General features: G+C 36.3%; 1 non-coding gene across 1 annotated transcript; it reads left to right on the top strand.

Moving 5' to 3' along the window:
* Positions 1-12080: 12080 nt before the first annotated feature.
* Positions 12081-12186, top strand: LOC116125846. Its single transcript, XR_004127392.1, has one exon. It is a non-coding gene; the product is annotated as a small nucleolar RNA R71 (small nucleolar RNA).
* The last annotated feature ends 6247 nt before the right edge of the window (positions 12187-18433 follow it).

Below are 18433 nucleotides of genomic sequence, written 5' to 3'. Positions count from 1 at the left end.
CTTGCATGCTCAGATTGATATCTAATGTGCATTCAGCACTTGTAGTGGATATCAATCAGGCTTAAGTGAGCAGTATGTTATGTACTTAGATTGATGTCTTATGTGCATTCAACAATAGTAGAAGATATCAACTAAATCCAAGTGAATGACACTGGATGAGTTTCAATGGACATTCTTAAGTACTTGAAAAGGGCTTAAGAATATATATTCTTGGATTATGGAGGAAAAATGAGCTCACTGTAAGAGAATATAGTGACGTTATTTCCAAACGGGAAAATGATGATTATAGTTCGCAATTTGGGATTACTCTTTTTGTCTCAATGCAACTGCAGTGAGCTGGAAGAGCTCAAATCAATGTACTATAGTGAATTCTACAATTGATGCTAAGTATATCGCATTATTTAATGCTGCCATGTAGGCGGTTTGGATCAAGAAGTTCATTACTGAACTTGATTTGGTTCAAGCATTGTTGATCCAGTATAGTTGTACTGCGATAACAATAGAGCCATCGTTGTGGTTGAGGAATCACAGTCTCACCAGTAATCCAAACACATACTTAGTTGATTCAATCTGATCTAAGAGGTTGATCAGATAAAGAACGTGCAGATTTGCAGAATACCTACAAACCCACAATTAAAGTTTTTGTTATAGCAGAAGCATGATAGGCACTTGGGTCATTCAATGTTGAGTGCATGAATGATTGGCTATAGTGCAAGTGGGAGATTGTTAGAGTAGGTGCCCTAGAGCCAATCAATTATTGTAGAATTGACTCTTTGTAATAATGTTCATTAATCAATAATAAAAGGCATTTTATTCTATATCGCGTAAATCATTATTATTGCAATATGTATTGATATACGTCCTTAGAATGGTAGAACCGTGACGAGGGTATCAAGTGTTTCAAATCTTGATAGTGAGAACCCTATGAGCACATATGGTGGCCATTCTAGAAACGTCTGTAGCCCTAGTATTATTCTGAAGTAGGGGCACAAATAATAAGGTAAGGCTATCATAGTGTTGAACGACCCTATCGAAAGGCAGTGACTGATCTCACTTGTTAAGGTTGTTTGGTGACAACCTGGTGCAACACATGGTTGTTTGCTGTATGTGATTACACTGCAGCAAGTTCACTAGACTGACCCACCAGAGGATTCCATATAGATGGTAACCCCAGTGTCTATGGAACAAATCCTCTAACGAATGGTGGTGAATGTGATCCTTAGACTTGAGATCACCGGAGTGCCTTGTGCACCGATTGGTATAGTTTAACACTAGCCTAACGCAGTTCTATTCAGAGCTATCAATATAGTGGTGATTAGCTGCATCGAGGAGTGTATCAAGACTATGGTGGATCAATAGATGATTCATCATTCCCGGGTACGGGAGAAGTTATCTCACGGGGCAATTCAATATATGGCAATGACACTAAAATTATGGCCACAGTGGGATAGAGTTGTTGCTTTATCTAGTTTATAATATGGGTCATTGGTCCAGAAACTGAATACTTAATATCGAGAGTAACCGAAGGTTGACACTATTTCTATGCCTTCGTCTCGTCGAGATAACGTATGATAAAAGGATCGAATTGGACGGTAACCATATCGTTGACAGGTAGCTACTTTGCTGAATCTGAATCTATCAGGTGGCCATGATGCCTTGTAAGGGGCCAATCTTGGTATGTGTATTAGTGAGACGATTAATTGGTGTTAATCGCGATACTATACACTGCTGATATGATGAGGAGCCTATGGGTCACACACATAAAAGATAATTTAAGACTCAGGAAGAAAGAAGGGCGTTTTCATCTTTTTGGGTGAAAGGGTATTTTGGTAATTTCATAGAGCAATTAAATTTGCTGAGGTCGTAGCCTTTATTTAATTTATTAGAAAAATTAAATAAGTGAAATTACGTTTAAATATGTGTTCGCATATATTTAAATAAATTATCATTATTGTTAAATGTTAATATATGTATTAAATATATATATATTAATGGATTTTAATTGAGATAATGATGAAATAAAAATTAAATATCTAATTGGCAGTGTTAGGTAACATGGGGTGTTTCGGTTGGAGCCCAAGCCTATTCCATAAGGGAATAGGGCAATTAGTCATTACTATAAAAGAAATGTGTTAATTGTAAATGAAGGAGGTTTTTTCATTATGTCATTTGATTGAAAAGAAAGAAAGCCTCCAGCCACAAAAACACTCCCACGGCAGTATTGCTTTGTGCCCAAAATCAATTCATTTGATTTGTCTTCCTGATTCTTAAGGCTAAGGAGGATCTAGCAAATCCCTCCTTAGTTCCTTGTGATTGTCTTCGTGTGGACTACGTGAGTTCAATCCTATACTTGGATCGGTAGCAAAACACGTTCAGAGACAAAATTGGAGGAGCCTCCAACGTGGGTATGGATATCTAAACTCCAGTTTCTTTTCTACAGGTTCTTGTATTTTTATAAACTGTAAAATTGTACCTTTGATCTTCGCTCAACGGGAATGATCCTTGTTATTATGATTTTGTTTTCCGTTGCGTTAACGGGTCGTTTCCTAACATTACTGAAGGCCAAAACCAAGCCATTCTTTGAGCAATTTCATTGCATCTTAGCTCATGCAACTTGAAATTTATAATATTTTTCAAAGACCAGAAGACTTGTGGGCAATCCAATCTCGGCCTATTTTCCCACGGCCACACAAAAAGCACAATCCTTCTTGGATAGCAATACAAAAGGTACCAATTTCTAGAGTTCGGCTCTCATCATATAAAAATTCTATGCTTAGAAAACTTTCATCTCCCATTGTATTAAATTTATATAATTTGATGCTATTTAAGATTTTAAATTTTATAGCTTTCTCCTCCTTTATTAATATCTCCATTTTTTTTTTTTTTTTCTCTTTTGGGGATAAACTATTGGAGCTTCATAGATCACTGGACGTGGAGAAAAAATTGGTCTACATCATTTTAAGCCGATAAAACGCTTGGGTTGTGGTGATACTGGCAGGTAATTTTTTCCCCTCACATGCTTAGTATCCCTGAGATTATCAAATTATGTTACCTTGATTTTCTTAACCCAACAAATGATACACTGTTGAAAATACGTACTCCTCAAAGTCTCAGTATAAATTTTTTATCTTCAATTGATAACTTCTAGTGTCTTGTTTCGTGAACTAAAATTTGAAAGTAGGTCAGAAAGGTAGAAGGGGTTTGGGGGAGATCCAGACCCAAAAGAAGTTTCAATGAGCTTCCTTAGCGGTGATTGAAATGGAGTCTTTATGGTGAAGAGTGAAAGAGAGAAAAAAAATGGATTCTGTATGGTTTAAATAATTTGGTTTTCTCAAACTTAAATAAGGAATCAACATTCCAGATTTAAGTTTAAAATCCTGGACGTTGTGGATAAGGCGCTTATTTATGCCTAAAAGAGTAGGGTGAGTTTCTAGCTAGGTTCCTGTAATACTTTGTGCATGGAGATTTACTTGCATTTCAAAATCTTGTCTCTTATATCTACGACTATATTACTAAGACTGCTGTTTAATTACTAAGTCCATGGTACATAAATTAGAGGTTTCTATTCTCTGCTTAAAATTCTATGGTATTTGTTGCAGCGTTCACTTGGTGGAACTGTAGGAGACTGGAAAACTGTATGCTATGAAAGCAATGGAAAAATCTATAATGATAAATCGTAACAAGGTCTGAATATATAGTATGATCAAACTCAACTTTTAAATAAAAGAACTTTAAAGAGAAATAATTGCTTCATAGTGCCAATTTTGTATAGAGAGTAATATTTAATCTTTGTTCTAGTGTTAGGTTCACCGAGCATGCGCTGAAACGGAAATCATGTCGTTACTCGATCATCCTTTTCTTTCGACACTCTATGCTTCCTTTCAGGTATTCTTAAGTTATCTGTCTATACCTTCATTTTCATAGCACTATAAAACTTTGCTTACTCCAAATGAAAAAGAGGAAAAATTAAAAACTTTTGTGCACATTTTTGTTGTCATAGTTTTCTTGTTGATGTTTTACATGCATCTATACCAAGTAAACTCAACTAAGGTCAATCTTGAAGTAAATAGGGAAGGAATGCTTTTGTTAGAGCCCAACACCTAGTTTTAGTTTTGTCCATGTCATACATGAAAGAGGTTGTTAGAGGAGCTTAATCCTAATGTGAAATATGTTGCTTGATTATTTCCCCAAGCAAGATGGGAATTTATACAATGTACAAGTTACATGAATTAGGAAAGAATTGATCCTAAATAATCAAGGATATACACACAATATTAGTCTACCATATTTACATAAATCAATATACTATCTCTATTTTCTTAATATATCTTAACAGTCAATCTAGGAAATTATATCTCCATTTTCCTAATATATGTTAACACTCCCCCTCAAGCTGGAGCATATATTTCATATGTTCCAAGCTTGTTACAAATGTATCCGATTTGGGAACCTCTAAGAGACTTAGTAAGAACATCTGCTAGCTGGTCATTTGAGTTGACAAAACTGGTGACAGTGCATCCAGATTCAATCTTCTATCGAATAAAATGACAATCAACCTCTATATGCTTTGTTCTTTCGTGAAAGATTGGATTTGAGGCAATATGCAGAGCAGCTTGATTGTCGCATATTAGTTTCTTCTGCTTCACTTCACTACACCCAAATTCTTGAAGAAGTTGTTTCAACTAGATGAGCTCACAAGTCGCAAGAGCCATAGCTTGATATTTTGCCTCTACACTTGATCTAGCTACTACATCTTGCTTCTTACTCTTCCAAGATATTAGATTACCTCCAATCATGATACAGTATCCAGAAGTAGATCGTTTATCTAATGGAGACCCTGCCCAATCAGCATCAGAATACCCAACAATTTGAGAATGACCATATTTTCATATAGCAAGCCTTGTCTTGGAGCTCCTTTAATATACTTGAGAATGCGAACTGTTGCGTCCCAATGACCACTACATGGGGCCTGGAGAAATTGGCTAACCACACTAACTACAAAGGAGATATCTGGTCTGGTGATCGTGAGATAATTCAGCTTACCAACCAATTTTTGATACCTTCCAAGGTCTTCTAATGGCTCCCCCTGTCCAGGAACAAGTTTGACATTGGGATCCATAGGAGAATCTACAGGCTTACAGTCTAACATACCTGTCTCCTCAAGAATGTCCAAGGCATACTTCCTTTGTGATATAGTAATACTAGCCTTAGACTGTGCTACCTCAATCCCCAGAAAATACTTTAGCTTCCCCAAGTCCTTTGTTTGAAAGTGGCTAAATAGATGCTTCTTCAGTTGAGAAATCCCATCTTGGTCATTACTTGTTATGACAATATCATCAACATAGACAACCAAGTATATAAATTTACCATGATCATTACGACAGAAAAATACTGAATAATCAACTATACTTCGCGACATCCCAAACTGTTGAATTACATAACTGAACTGTCCAAACCATGCTCTAGGTGACTGTTTAAGATCATATAAAGACTGGCGTAGATGACATACCAATCCTGATTCCCCTTGAGTGAAAAACACTAGTGATTGCACCATATACACTTCCTTGGCAAGTTTACTGTAACAACTTCTTTCTACTATCATATTCATAAAATATATTAATAAAAAGACAAGTATATTTATCAAAATGGTTGGGCCCAAAAATTTTCTTTACTTAATAAATACATTCTTTACATAGTACAGCATCATTTGTACAAAAAGACTCTAAAAAACAGTGGACATTGTAGCCAAGTCTCCCCGCTTGCCGACGTCCATCCGACCACGTCCTCACCTATGTCCTGTAAAACATAGAAAACAACAGGGTGAGCACAAAGATGCTCAGTAAGTAAATCTTCTACTCTATAGTCCCCATGTATTACTCTTCAATTCTTTTCGTACTCTTATCACTTTCTCTAATTCAATCTCTCTTGTTCTTTCTCTACTTCTAGAGCTCTAGCTCTCACTATTCTTTTCTTTCTTTCTATTCTCATCACCCATGGAGAATATCATAACCATGCATGGATGAGACACTAAAGCATAACAATGCATTTTCTCTATTTTCTTTTCTTTCTATTCTTCTCTTATTCTTATTCTTTCTTATTCTTTGCCGATCGGTTTTTGGTTGATGCGTGGATTCGGAACCCTTAGCCATGTGAGTGTATTGTCTCTCACGCATATAGCCCTCATCCGCCTGTATTCTCATGGCTATACGAATTCTTTTTCTCATTCTCATTCCGCTCTCTCATGGCAGTTACACGCGGATAATTTCTACACTCACGGGCTCCCCATCGCACAACCTATTCTCTTTTCTCTTCTGTAGCACTTATTATTCATTTTATTCTCTAGTTTTAATTCTTTCTTTCTCTTTATTCTAAGAGAATTAGTTCTTTTCTTTATCTCTATTCTTAGAGTGTTTCTTTCTCATTTCTCATATTTCTTTCTTATGTGATTACTCAATTAAACATATGCATATGGATGGCTCATGCCTAGAATCTTTCTTATATGCATTCATGAAATGCAAATATGCTATGTTGCATAAAGTAAGGTTCTCTACTTCTACTCATGCTTCTTTTAGGCATTTCATCAAACAATATGTGTGCATACATAAACTCTATTCTAACTTTAATTATACTTCTTTCTTAACCATCCAAAATTGGAGTTCAACTCCTTTAAATCATCACACATCCTGCAAAGAAAACACACTTCAAATATTCCTCTCAAATTCTTCTAATTCTATCCATACTTCTACCACAATTTATCAACACATTCCACCCTTCTCATGGTGGAAATTTCTCCATAAATCAATATTAAACTCATCCATAAATTCATCAACTCATTTCAAACATAAAAATTCAAGCATTAATCATATATAAATCTCTACACATCATTCAATCATGCAAATCACAACTTAGGTGGATTTACTTACCTTAGGCTCAAGTAGAATCCACTTAAGCTCTCTACTCTTGATGGCTTGATACTTTCTCTTAAACCTTAAACACAAACTCAATAAGGATCCTACTCTTTCACCAATAAAATTCACATCTAGAGTAAGGATTCTCACCTTTAAGTGCTTAGGATCAACTTGTATCAATTTCTAGTCAAAAGCTCTTCAAAGATCCTTGGAAAATTGAATGAAAGTTTGAGAGAATTGAAGGATGAAAGAGGCAGTGGAAAGGGAGAAATGAAAAGGTTTCTAAAGCTAAACCTTTAATATCTCATATTTTCTCCAATCTTTCCCATTATACCCTTACTTCTTCTTAGAAATTCCACCTATGCCCTTTAATTCTTTGCAAAAACATCCCCATGCAATTTCCTTGCATTTCACTCCCCACTTTTCCTGCTAATTAGGGGTAGAATGGTCATTGAGCCCCAAAAGGAAGAATTCTCTAAAAACTCAAGGGAAATTTCAGCCAAGTCTTCGCCGCGGCGAAGCTATTTCTTCACCCTGGTGAAAACTTATAGTAGCTACACGGGGATTGTAGCACTTCATCGTCGCGGCGAAGCTTCTTTTTCACCCCGGTGGAGACTGTAATATCAAGATTTCACCAAGTCTTACAATTTTTAGGGCAACCACTCAACAATCCAATACACCCTTTCAACCAAGGGCCAACCAAACAATATTAACAACATACAGACTCAAATAAGGATAAATCAATAAACATTCAAGCCATTCATCAAATCTTAACTACGTACCTCAAGTGGGGCATTACATTTACCATGCAAGAAGGCATTTTTAATATCCAACTGATGAAGAGGCCATTGATACATGGCCGCTAAAGAGAAAAAGAGGCGTACCGAAGTAATCTTAGCAACATGAGAGAAGGTATCACTGTAGTCGAGCCCATAGATCTGAGTGTACCTCTTTGTAACAAGGCAAGCCTTCAACCGATCAACTTTGCCATCAAGACCAATCTTAACAGTGTAAACCCAATGACACCCAACAACAGTCTTACCTGGCAATAAGGAAACCAACTTCCAAGTACCATTATGATTGGGAGCAGTTATCTCCTCAATCATGGCAGCTCTCCACCCTGGATGTGCCATTGCCTCGCTAACAGTGTTAGGTGTAGGGATAGAAGACAAGTTTGAAATAAAAGCAGAATAAAATGGAGATAAATGATCATAACTAAGAAAATTATAAATGGGATGTGGGTTTCGAGAAGATCAAATACCTTTGCGAAGGGCAAGTGGAGGAGTTGCCTTGTCTGCAGGAGACATGACTGGAGCAGGCGACGGAGGAACAGGAGATGGGTCATCAGGATTGACCAAGGTACCTGTATCAAGAAAGGAAGTACCATTGGGATTAGTAGGAGGACAAGGATAACGAGAATAAACTTAGAGAGAAAGACGATCCATCGACAAGGAAGGAGGGATGGCGATAGGTAAGGTGGTAGGGATAAGATTACTATTGACGATGTTTTCAGAAAAGTATGGAGATGTCTCAAAGAAAGTTACATCTGTAGAAACAAAATATTTGTTTGTGGTTGGGTCATAGGAACAGTAACCTTTTTGGAGACGAGAATATCCTAAGAAGATACACTTAACAGATTTAGACTGTAATTTGTCTTTGCCTGGAGTGTGATCATGAACAAAGCAAATGCAACCAAACACCCGTAAATGTATTAGGTATAGGTCTTTACCAAGAAACAGAATGGAGTGAGGACTCTTATGTTGTAAGACAAAAGAAAGCATATGGTTAATCAAGTAACAGGCGATGAGAACTGCATCCCCCCAAAATCGAAGAGGAACATGATGATGTATATGTAAGGTACGGGTTGTTTCAATAAGATGAAGATTTTTGCATTCGGCGACCCCATTCTGCTGAGGAGTATAGGCACATGAGGTCTGGTGAATAATACCCTGAGAAGACATATACTTAGTAAAGGGAGAAGATAGACATTCCTTAGCATTATCACTATGCAAAATCTTAATAGAAACACCAAATTGATTACAAATCTCAGCACAAAAATTTTGAAAGATAGAAAAAAACTCAGAACGAGTTTTCATTAAAAATACCCAAGTATAACGAGAATAGTCATCTATAAAAGTAATAAAATAATAGAAACCTAAAGTTGAATTGACACAACCAGGACCTCAGATGTCTGTGTGAACAATATCAAACATTAAGATGGCCCTATTATTGACTCGCTTGGGAAATGAAGCTCTAGTTTGTTTTCCAAGTTGACATGACTCACAATTAAAAGAAGATAATGTAGACAAACTAGGTACTAATTTAAGAAATTTGGCAAGACTTGGATGACCAAGACGGCTATGAAGAATGTTGGTAGATGCAGCGGAGGTGAAGGCAACTGGCAGATTTGGATCAGAGATGTGGTACAGTCTATGTGATTCATGTCCTGTTCCAATCGTCTGACCTATGTTCCGATCCTGCACCACAATAGAGTCAGCAAAAAAGGTGACAGAACAGTTAAGATATTTGGTTAACTTACTAATAGAAATTAGATTATATGGACATTCAAGGGCGAATAAAATTGAGTTTAAAGAAATGGAAGGAAGTGGNTTGCATAACCCAAAGGGCATCCTTCGATAAGTAAGGTGCCATATGGACAAGTGAAGGTCATCTTCTCTTGATCCTCAAGAGCGATGGCAATCTGATTATATCTTAAATAACCATCCAGGAAACAGTAATCGGCATGCCCTGCCAACCTCTCCAACATCTGATCAATGAAAGGAAGAGGAAAATGATCCTTCCTTGTCGCCTCATTCAATTTTTGGTAATCAATGCACACTCTCCAACCTGTGACCGTCCTAGTTGGTATCAATTCATTATTCTCATTCTTTACCACCGTGGTACCTCCCTTCTTCGGAACCACTTATACCGGGCTAAACCATGGACTATCAGAAATAAGATAAATTATCCCTACATCTAGGAGTTTCACCACCTCCTTTCTCTCCACTTCCTTCATCGAAGGATTCAATCTTCGCTGTGGTTGCACCCTAGGCTTGATATCATCCTCCATGAGTATCTTATGCATGCAGAATGATGGTGAAATGCCTCTAATGTCCGAAATAGTCCATCCAATTGCTAATATGTGTTCCCTCAACACCCTTATCAACCACTCTTCTTCCAATCTGCTCAAACTTGAACTAATAATTACTGGGAAGGTCTCTGATTCCCCAAGATACACATATTTGAGGTGGGAAGGTAAAGGTTTCAACTCAAGTTGTGGAGGTTCTTCATTTTTTTCCTTTTCCCTTTCTTTTTCAAAATCAAATTCCTCAAATTCTCGATCTTGGCTCTCATCAATCAGTTGAAGTGCTTCCAACAATCTAGCACATTCATTACTCGCCGACTCATCTACCTCTACTATTTTTGATTTGGCAATACAGGCCTCTAGAGGTAATTATGGGGTGTTCTCTTCAATAGATTCTGCTACTAGTTTATCCACCACATCAACACTAAAACATGAATCCGATTCAGATAGGAACTTCATAGCCTCAAAGACATTGAAAGTTACTGTTTCATCTTGAACTCTCAATAGTAACTTCCCTTCCTACACATCTATTAGCGCTTTTCCCGTGGCAAAAAATGGTCGGCCTAAAATAAGAGGAATTTCCTTATCCTCTTCCATGTCCAAAACAACAAAATCTACCGGGAAGATTATTTTATCCACTTTCACCAACACATCTTCCACTATCCCCCTCGGATGTTTTATGGACCTATCTGCAAGTTGCAACGACATGGTCGTTGGCTTCACTTCACCAATTCCCAATCTCCTGAAAACAGAAAAGGGCATTAGATTAATACTAGCACCTAAGTCACATAGAATACGATCAAATGTAGGGAATAGTGAAACTCCCTGGATCCTTGAGTTTCGGAGGTAGCTTCTTTTGGAGAATGGCACTGCACTCCTCTGTGAGCATCATCGTTTCCTCATCTTCTAACTTCCTCTTGTTCGATAAAATTTCCTTTTGAAATTTCGCGTAGCTTGACATCTATTGTAATGCATCTGCAAAAGGAATGTTAATATGCAATTTTTTAAATATTTCAATAAATTTGGAAAACTACTTATCTTGATTCTTTTTCTTCAGTCTTTGAGGAAAAGGCATGAGTGGAGTGTGATGTGCTAACTCTGGTGGTATCTCAGGAAATAGCAATTTCTCTTTCCTTTTCTTTTTCCCCTCTTCCCGTTTCTGTTCTTCTTCTGTAGAAATAGATGGTTTCTCTTTCGCAACTATTTCTTCATCTACTTACTTATCAGATTCTTCCTTTTCCTTTGGTGGGTTTTCTTCTTCTCTTGATTTTCCCACCTCTTCCAACACTGTCCCACTTCTCAAAATTATTGCATTCGCTTGCTCACGTGGGTTAGTCACTGTGTTGCTTGGTAGAGCACCCTGTGGTCTCTCATTTAGCTTTTCAGCCAATTGTCCCATTTGTACCTCAAGATTCCGAATGGATGCCCCTTGATTTCTGAAATTTGTCCTCGTCTCATTCATAAAACTTGTGGTTTCTTGCACAAACTTCCCAAACATGTCCTCCAATTTTGTCACTCTTGGGTCCCTTTGTTGGTTGTTCACCCCCGTTTGGTTATTTGGCAATGACCTTTGATTCCATTGACTGTTTTGCTGATTCTGTTGGTTTTGATTGCCCCAAGACAAGTTTGGGTGATTCCTCTAACCAGGATTAAATATGTTGGAGTATGGATTGTTCGGTTGCCTTTGATTTCCAGCCAAGTAGTTAACCTGCTCCGATGTTGACGATATTGAGGCAAACATGTTCCCTACTTGACATTCACTACTCACATGATTACCTACACAAAAATCACAAGTTAGTTGAGGAGCTTGAATGGAATTTACCTGCATACTTCCCAACTATTTCTGACGTGCTGTCAGTTGGGCTGAAATGGCTGTATATGCATCAACTTCATGAAGACCCATAGATTTCTTCGGTTGCACCCTCTCATTAGGTCTTTGATAGTTATTGCTTGCCGGAACCTCAAGCAACTCGTGAGCTTCTTTCGGAGTCTTATTCTGTAATGCTCCTCCCGAGGCTGCATCCACAATAGTTTGCACATTTACTGTTAATCCATTATAAAATGTTTGGACTAGCATCCAAACTGGTAACCCATGATGTGGACACCTTCTCAGTAATTTTTGTATCTCTCCCAAGCCTCATACAAAGATTCTGACTCTTCTTGAATGAATGACGTGATGTCATTTCTCAACTTTGCCGACTTTGCTGGAGGAAAGAATTTGGTCAGGAACTTCTGTACTAAATCATTCCATGTGGTGATTATTCCTATTGGTAGTGCCAGTAGCCATCCCTTAGCTTTATCCTTCAATGAAAATGGGAATAGTCTCAATCTGATTGCATCATCTGACACTCAGTTCGACTTGAAAGTATCACAAATCTCCAAGAAATTGGCAATGTGTAGATTTGGATCTTCCTTCGAATCCCCCTTGAACTGAACCGACTGTTGGATCATCTGGATGATTACCGGCTTTATCTCAAACGTGTTGGCTTGGACAACTGGTCTTGTAATGCTCGACCCATTGCCTTCAACTGAGGGATCAGAGAATTCCCTCAATGTTCTATTCTCTGCCATCTCTACAACTATTACTTCTAGTTCAACTGGAGCTTCTCTTTCTCTTCTTTCTCTGTTCAGTCTTCAAGTGGTTCTTTTAATCTTAGGATCAACAGGAACCACTGGCTGACATCTTGCTCTTCGCATAAACTACACAGAACAATAGCAAGAGTACAATCACACCAAACAAAGAAAATTAACAAAAATAAAACAAATAAGAATTAAGTAAAACAAATAACACTCCAATCTAGCTAACACAAGAAAATTTTAATGTTAACACAAAAATCAATCCCCGGCAACGGCGCCAAAAACTTGATGCGTGTTTATTACAACATGCAATATGTAGCAAGTATACTAATTGCACAAGTAATAGAGTGATGAGTGAGTATCGTTCCCACGAGCATTGGTTGCTAAGCACTAAGTTTTTCTACTATTTTCAAGTTGGAGCAATCGAATGGTTTGGATTTATGGGAGAAATTTAAACTAAACTAAATCAAAATTTCTAACTATTCAACTAAATTATGACGCAAGATTTAAAACACGGATAAAATCAATTCAAACAAATGGGTAGGTTTTGACTTCATTCGGACTCTCTGGGTTAAACCTAAGGATTACACTTATTCCAAAGTCACATGCAGTGATTGTAAATCGAACTCTCTAAAGTATAAAATATACCTTCTCAGGCTATATTTCTTTACTCTTTCCTATTAAAATTCCGCACCCAACAAAATGAAGATTAATAGTTCAAAGTTCATTAAGCACAAGAATCCTAGATTGATTTCATTGATTCTTAAATCTATCTCTAGCATTTAATACTACAATGGTGATTACCCAAGAAGCTTAACATGAATTATTTCTCAATCTCATCATGTTCATCACATAAAAACAATAAAAATAGAATAATCACACAATCAAAGCAAAATCATATGAAATTTATAATCATCAACTCTTTAACCCATTAGAATCCAAACTACATCAAAACCCTAACCCAAAATAGGTTAGTTCATGACTAAATCAACAATACTAATAAAAGAAATGAAAAATCCAAAGTTCAACATAACGAAAATAAGAGAAAAGGCAAGAAATCTCCCCAATTGACGAATCCACTGGTTTAATCTCAAATCTTCACCCTTTGCAATCAAAGTTTGCCCAAAACTAATCTAAGAAAATGTAAGAAGCTGGTCTCTTTAAGAAAAAAAGGAACTCCTTACAAAAATGACTAAGTTCCTCTTTTATACTGAACCAAAAACCTAGAAACAAATGCCTAAATGAAACTATGTGTTTTTGAAATTCCCAGACTTCGCCACAGCGAAGACGTGAATTAATCCCTCGTGGGCGAAGAACAAGCTTCGCCGCGGCGAACCCTCATATGGAATTTTGAATTTACAGAATTGCCTTCCGCTTGCTTCTTTGCTTGAATCTTCTATCTTCATCACTCTTCTCATGGAAACAAGCTTCATAGTGCATCCACTCTGCTTCAGAACTTTCCCAACTTCTAAGATCCGCTCACTTCTGAATCCTAAAACTCCAATTCTCTCCTTATTTGCATTAAATGTCCATTTTAGCCTGAAACACAAAATATAAAGAATTAAGTAGCAATTTAGGTGAAAATAACTAAAAAGTATCTGAAATCCGACTGAAAAGTCTAATCAAAACAGTATAATCCACGGATTATCACGTTCAATACTATAATGGTGATTACCCAAGAAGCTCAACATGATTCATTTCTCAATCTCATCATGTTCAACAAATAAAATCAATAAAAATCAGAATAATCACACAATCCATGCAATAGAATGTAAAAACAACAATAATCTATTGATTAACCATAGAAATCCGAATTACATCAAAACCCTAACCCAAAGTGGGTTAGTTCATAATGAAATTGACACAAATAGCAAGAAAAACAATAAAAACAGCAGTCAACATATTGAAACAAAGAGAAAAGAGTAAAGATCTCCCCTAGTTGAAGAATCCACAAGATTAAATCTCAAATCTTCTCTCCTTTTCTCCCAAAATGTCAAAGCTACTCTAAAACAAAGAAGAACCTAGACGACACTCTCAAAATGGCAACGTTTTTCTTATATAGTCTGCCCAAAAACCTAAAAACTTTCCTAAAATAAAACTGTGTGTTTTGAAGAAAACTGGAACTCGCATACTTCGTCGTGGCGAAGAAAGAATTTCGCTGCGATGACGAGCTAAAGTGGAATCTCGTGCCTAGCTTCTCTCGCCACGGCGAAGAATAAAGTTTGTGGCAGCGAACCTTCTTGAAAAATTCTGAATTTATGGAATTGCCCTCCGCTTGATTCCTTGCTTGAATCTTCGGTCTTCGATGCTTTCCCATGGGAACAAGCTTCATAATGCTTCAAATCCGCTTCAAAAACCTCCCCAAATTCTGAGATTCGCTTGCTTTTGGGTCCAGAAACTCCAATATGCTCATTATTGCTCAAAATACATGTTTTGGTCTGAAACATAAAATATGTGGAATTAAGTAGCAATTCAGGCACAAGCGAACTAAGAAGTATCCAAAATTCGGCCAAAATGCCTAAATAAAACAGTATAATCCCCAGATTATTAGGCAGCAAGGGGATTTATGCAAACGCATGGAGTAGACTATAAGGTGACCTTTGCTCTGATGGCTAAGTTAAATACTATCTGGGTGCTCGTCTCTTGCAACAAATCTAGACTGGCCTTTACAACAACTAGATGTGAAAAAACGCGTTTTTGAATGGTGAACTTGCAAAAGAGGTATATATGGAAATGCCACCAGGGTTTGAAGGGAGTGGAAAAGACAGAAAAGTGTGAAAATTGAAGAAATCATTATATGGCCTAAAACAGTCTCCACGGGTCTAGTTTGAAAAATTCACAAAGGCTGTTAAGAGGTTTTGTTTTACTCGGGGGCAGACTGATCATACATTATTCCTTAAAACCTCTGTAGGTAAGATTACTATTCTAATTATTTATGTAGACGATATTATTATTACTGGAGATAGTTTTGCAGAAATGGAGGCTGTTAAGAAGGTTCTTGCTCGGGATTTTGAATTGAAACACTGTAATGACTTCTTTCTAATAGTATATTTTATGACATATACTATGAAAAAATACATAATTAGCATATGAAAATAGTTGGGCCCAAATTTTTCTTTACATACAAAATATAATTCTTTACATATATCAAAATAACAAGTACAAAAACTTAGCAACGGTGGACAGTAATGCCAATTCTCTCCGCTTGTCGACGTCCTTCCGACCGTTGCTCACCTATTTCTTGCAAAAACATGGAAAAACAACGGGATGAGCATAAAAATGCTCAGTAAGTAAATCCCGTAACTTTTCTTCTTTTTTTATTCTTTCCTTACTTAATTCTCTTCTTCTTTCTTTCTCTGTTTCTAATTCTCACTGTTCTTTTCTTTCTTTCTAATTCTCTCTGTTTCTTTCTTTCTTACTCTTTCTATTCTTTCTCTTCTTGCTACTCTCTATTCTTTCTAACCATAATAAAATTCATGGGAATATGCATAAATGAAATGCATATGCAATAATGCATAAAAAAATGCATTTTATTTCTTCTTTCTATTTCTTTTCTATTCTTTTCTTCTCTATTCTTTTCTTTTTCTTTCTATGATTTTCTTTTCTTTTCTTATCTTGCTTGCCCAAGCTTCTCTTTTCTTTCTTGTTTCTTTTCTTTTCTTTTCTTTTCTTTTCTTTGCTTGTTCAAGCTTTCTCATTTTTTTCTTATTCTTTCTTGTCTTATTCTTTTCTTTTCTTATTTTTTGCTGATCAGACTCGGTTGATATATGAATTCGGAACCATGGCCGTGTGAGTGAGTACAGTCCTCATCTATATGCACTCTTGCGGACCGTACAAATTCTTCTTTCTTCTTTGGCCACTCAATTAAGGTGACATGCATGTAGGAATTCTTCTTGGTACAACCCTCATCCACATATACTTTTACGGGTCATACAATTCTTCTTCTTCTTATGACACTCAATTAAGGTGACATGTATGTGGGAATTTCTTCTTAACACTCACGGTTCCCCATCACACCAACCTATTCTTTTCTCTTCTTTAACACTTTTTCTTTCTTTAATTCTTTAGTGCTTATTCTTTCTTTCTCTTTATTCTTAGAATGTTTTATTCTTTATTCTTTATTCTTTATTCTTTCTTTCTACACATACACAATTATATGCATATGGATGGCTCATGCTTAAAATTTCTTACTTAAATGCACTTATGAAATGCACATATGCAATGTTGTATAAAATTAAGGTTTCTACTCAACTCATACTTCTCTTAGGCATTTCATCAAACAATACTTGTGCATAAACAAACCCTAATGTAATTATCATTCTATTTGTTTCTTAAACCATCCAAATTGAGAGAAAAACTCTCTTGTAACATCACCNAAAGAAAATATGTTCTACATTTACTGAAGGAGATAGGTATGCTAGGTTGCAAGCCAGTTGAGACTCCCATTGAACCAAATTTGAAATTTGAGGAAATGAGTTGTGTTGCTCTGGTTGATAAAGGTAGGTATCAAAGGCTGGTTGGGAATTTGATATACCTATCTCATACTAGACCTGACTTAGCCTTTCCGGTGAGCGTAGTGAGTCAGCATATGTGTAACCCACAAGAGAAGCATTTTGGGGCTATGAGTAAGATTCTAAGGTACCTTAAAATGACCCTTAGGAAGGGGCTATTTTTTCGTAAAAAGAATGAAAGGAAAGTAGAAGCATTCACAGATGCGGATTGGGCTTGTTCTGTGGATGATAGAAGATCAACCTTAGGTTATTGCACTTTTGTTTGGGGAAATTTAGTAACCTGGAGGGCCAGTTTGGATCGGGTTTAAATTTTTTAACAAGGGTAATATTTGTTTAATTTAGCAGATTACCGTGTTTGGCATTTTTGTAAAAAAATTTTACGATAAAAAAAGATGACAAACAGTGCTCAAAGGGGGGTAAATTGCCAGGAATATTTATATCTAATAATCATCTAAAGGGCATTTTAGTAAAAGGTATTTCAAGACATCTGTTATTATTATCAACCAAACAAATTAATTATTAATACATCCCAATTGAACGAAGCATAATAATAATTTAAACCCGGTAATCTACAAGGTAATCTTTCTTTCCGGTAATCTTATTACCAAGATAAAAAAACATTATATGATCCAAACGCCCCCGGAGAAGTAAGAAGCAAAACGTGGTAGCTAGAAGTAGTGCTAAGGTTGAGTTTTGTGCTATGGCTTATGGGATTTGTGAACTAATATGGCTAAGAAGAATCTCGGGAGAGCTTGAAATCAAAACTGTGGAGCCTATGAAGTTGTATTGTGATAGCAAGGTTGCGATTGGGATAGCACACAATCCAGTGCATCATGATATGACCAAGCACATTGAAATATATAGACATTTCATCAAAAAGAAGATAGAAGATAAGCTGTTGTGTGTTACCTACTTGCCTACAAGTTAGCAGACAACATAGATTCTGACAAAAGGACTGCCTAGACAGTTGTTTGTTAATCTAGTTTCTAAGCTGGGAATGATAAATATCTATTCACCTTCTTGAGGGGGAGTGTAGGATTTCTATATTAGAATATGATCAATTTAAGAGTTATCTAACTCTTATCTAGTTTAAGAGATTGAAATAAAAAGATTATCAAGATTTGTTTTCTCCTGATTTCATGTTTAAATCTCTCTATATGAGATTTGGGCTAGTTTGGTTTGTAATTCAAAAATAATTTTGAAAACTAAGTTACAATTAAAAATTTTAAAGTTTTATCTCTAAATTTTAAATATATGAAAATATATTTTGTATTTTAAATCTCTTTATGAGATTTGGGCCAGTTTGGTTTGTGATTCAAAAATAATTTTAAAAAACTAAGTTACAATTAAAA

This window comes from Pistacia vera, unplaced genomic scaffold (assembly GCF_008641045.1).
Source record: "Pistacia vera cultivar Batoury unplaced genomic scaffold, PisVer_v2 Contig172, whole genome shotgun sequence".
NCBI classification, from domain to species: Eukaryota; Viridiplantae; Streptophyta; class Magnoliopsida; order Sapindales; family Anacardiaceae; genus Pistacia; species Pistacia vera.
This window is presented reverse-complemented; position numbering and strand designations above follow the sequence as displayed.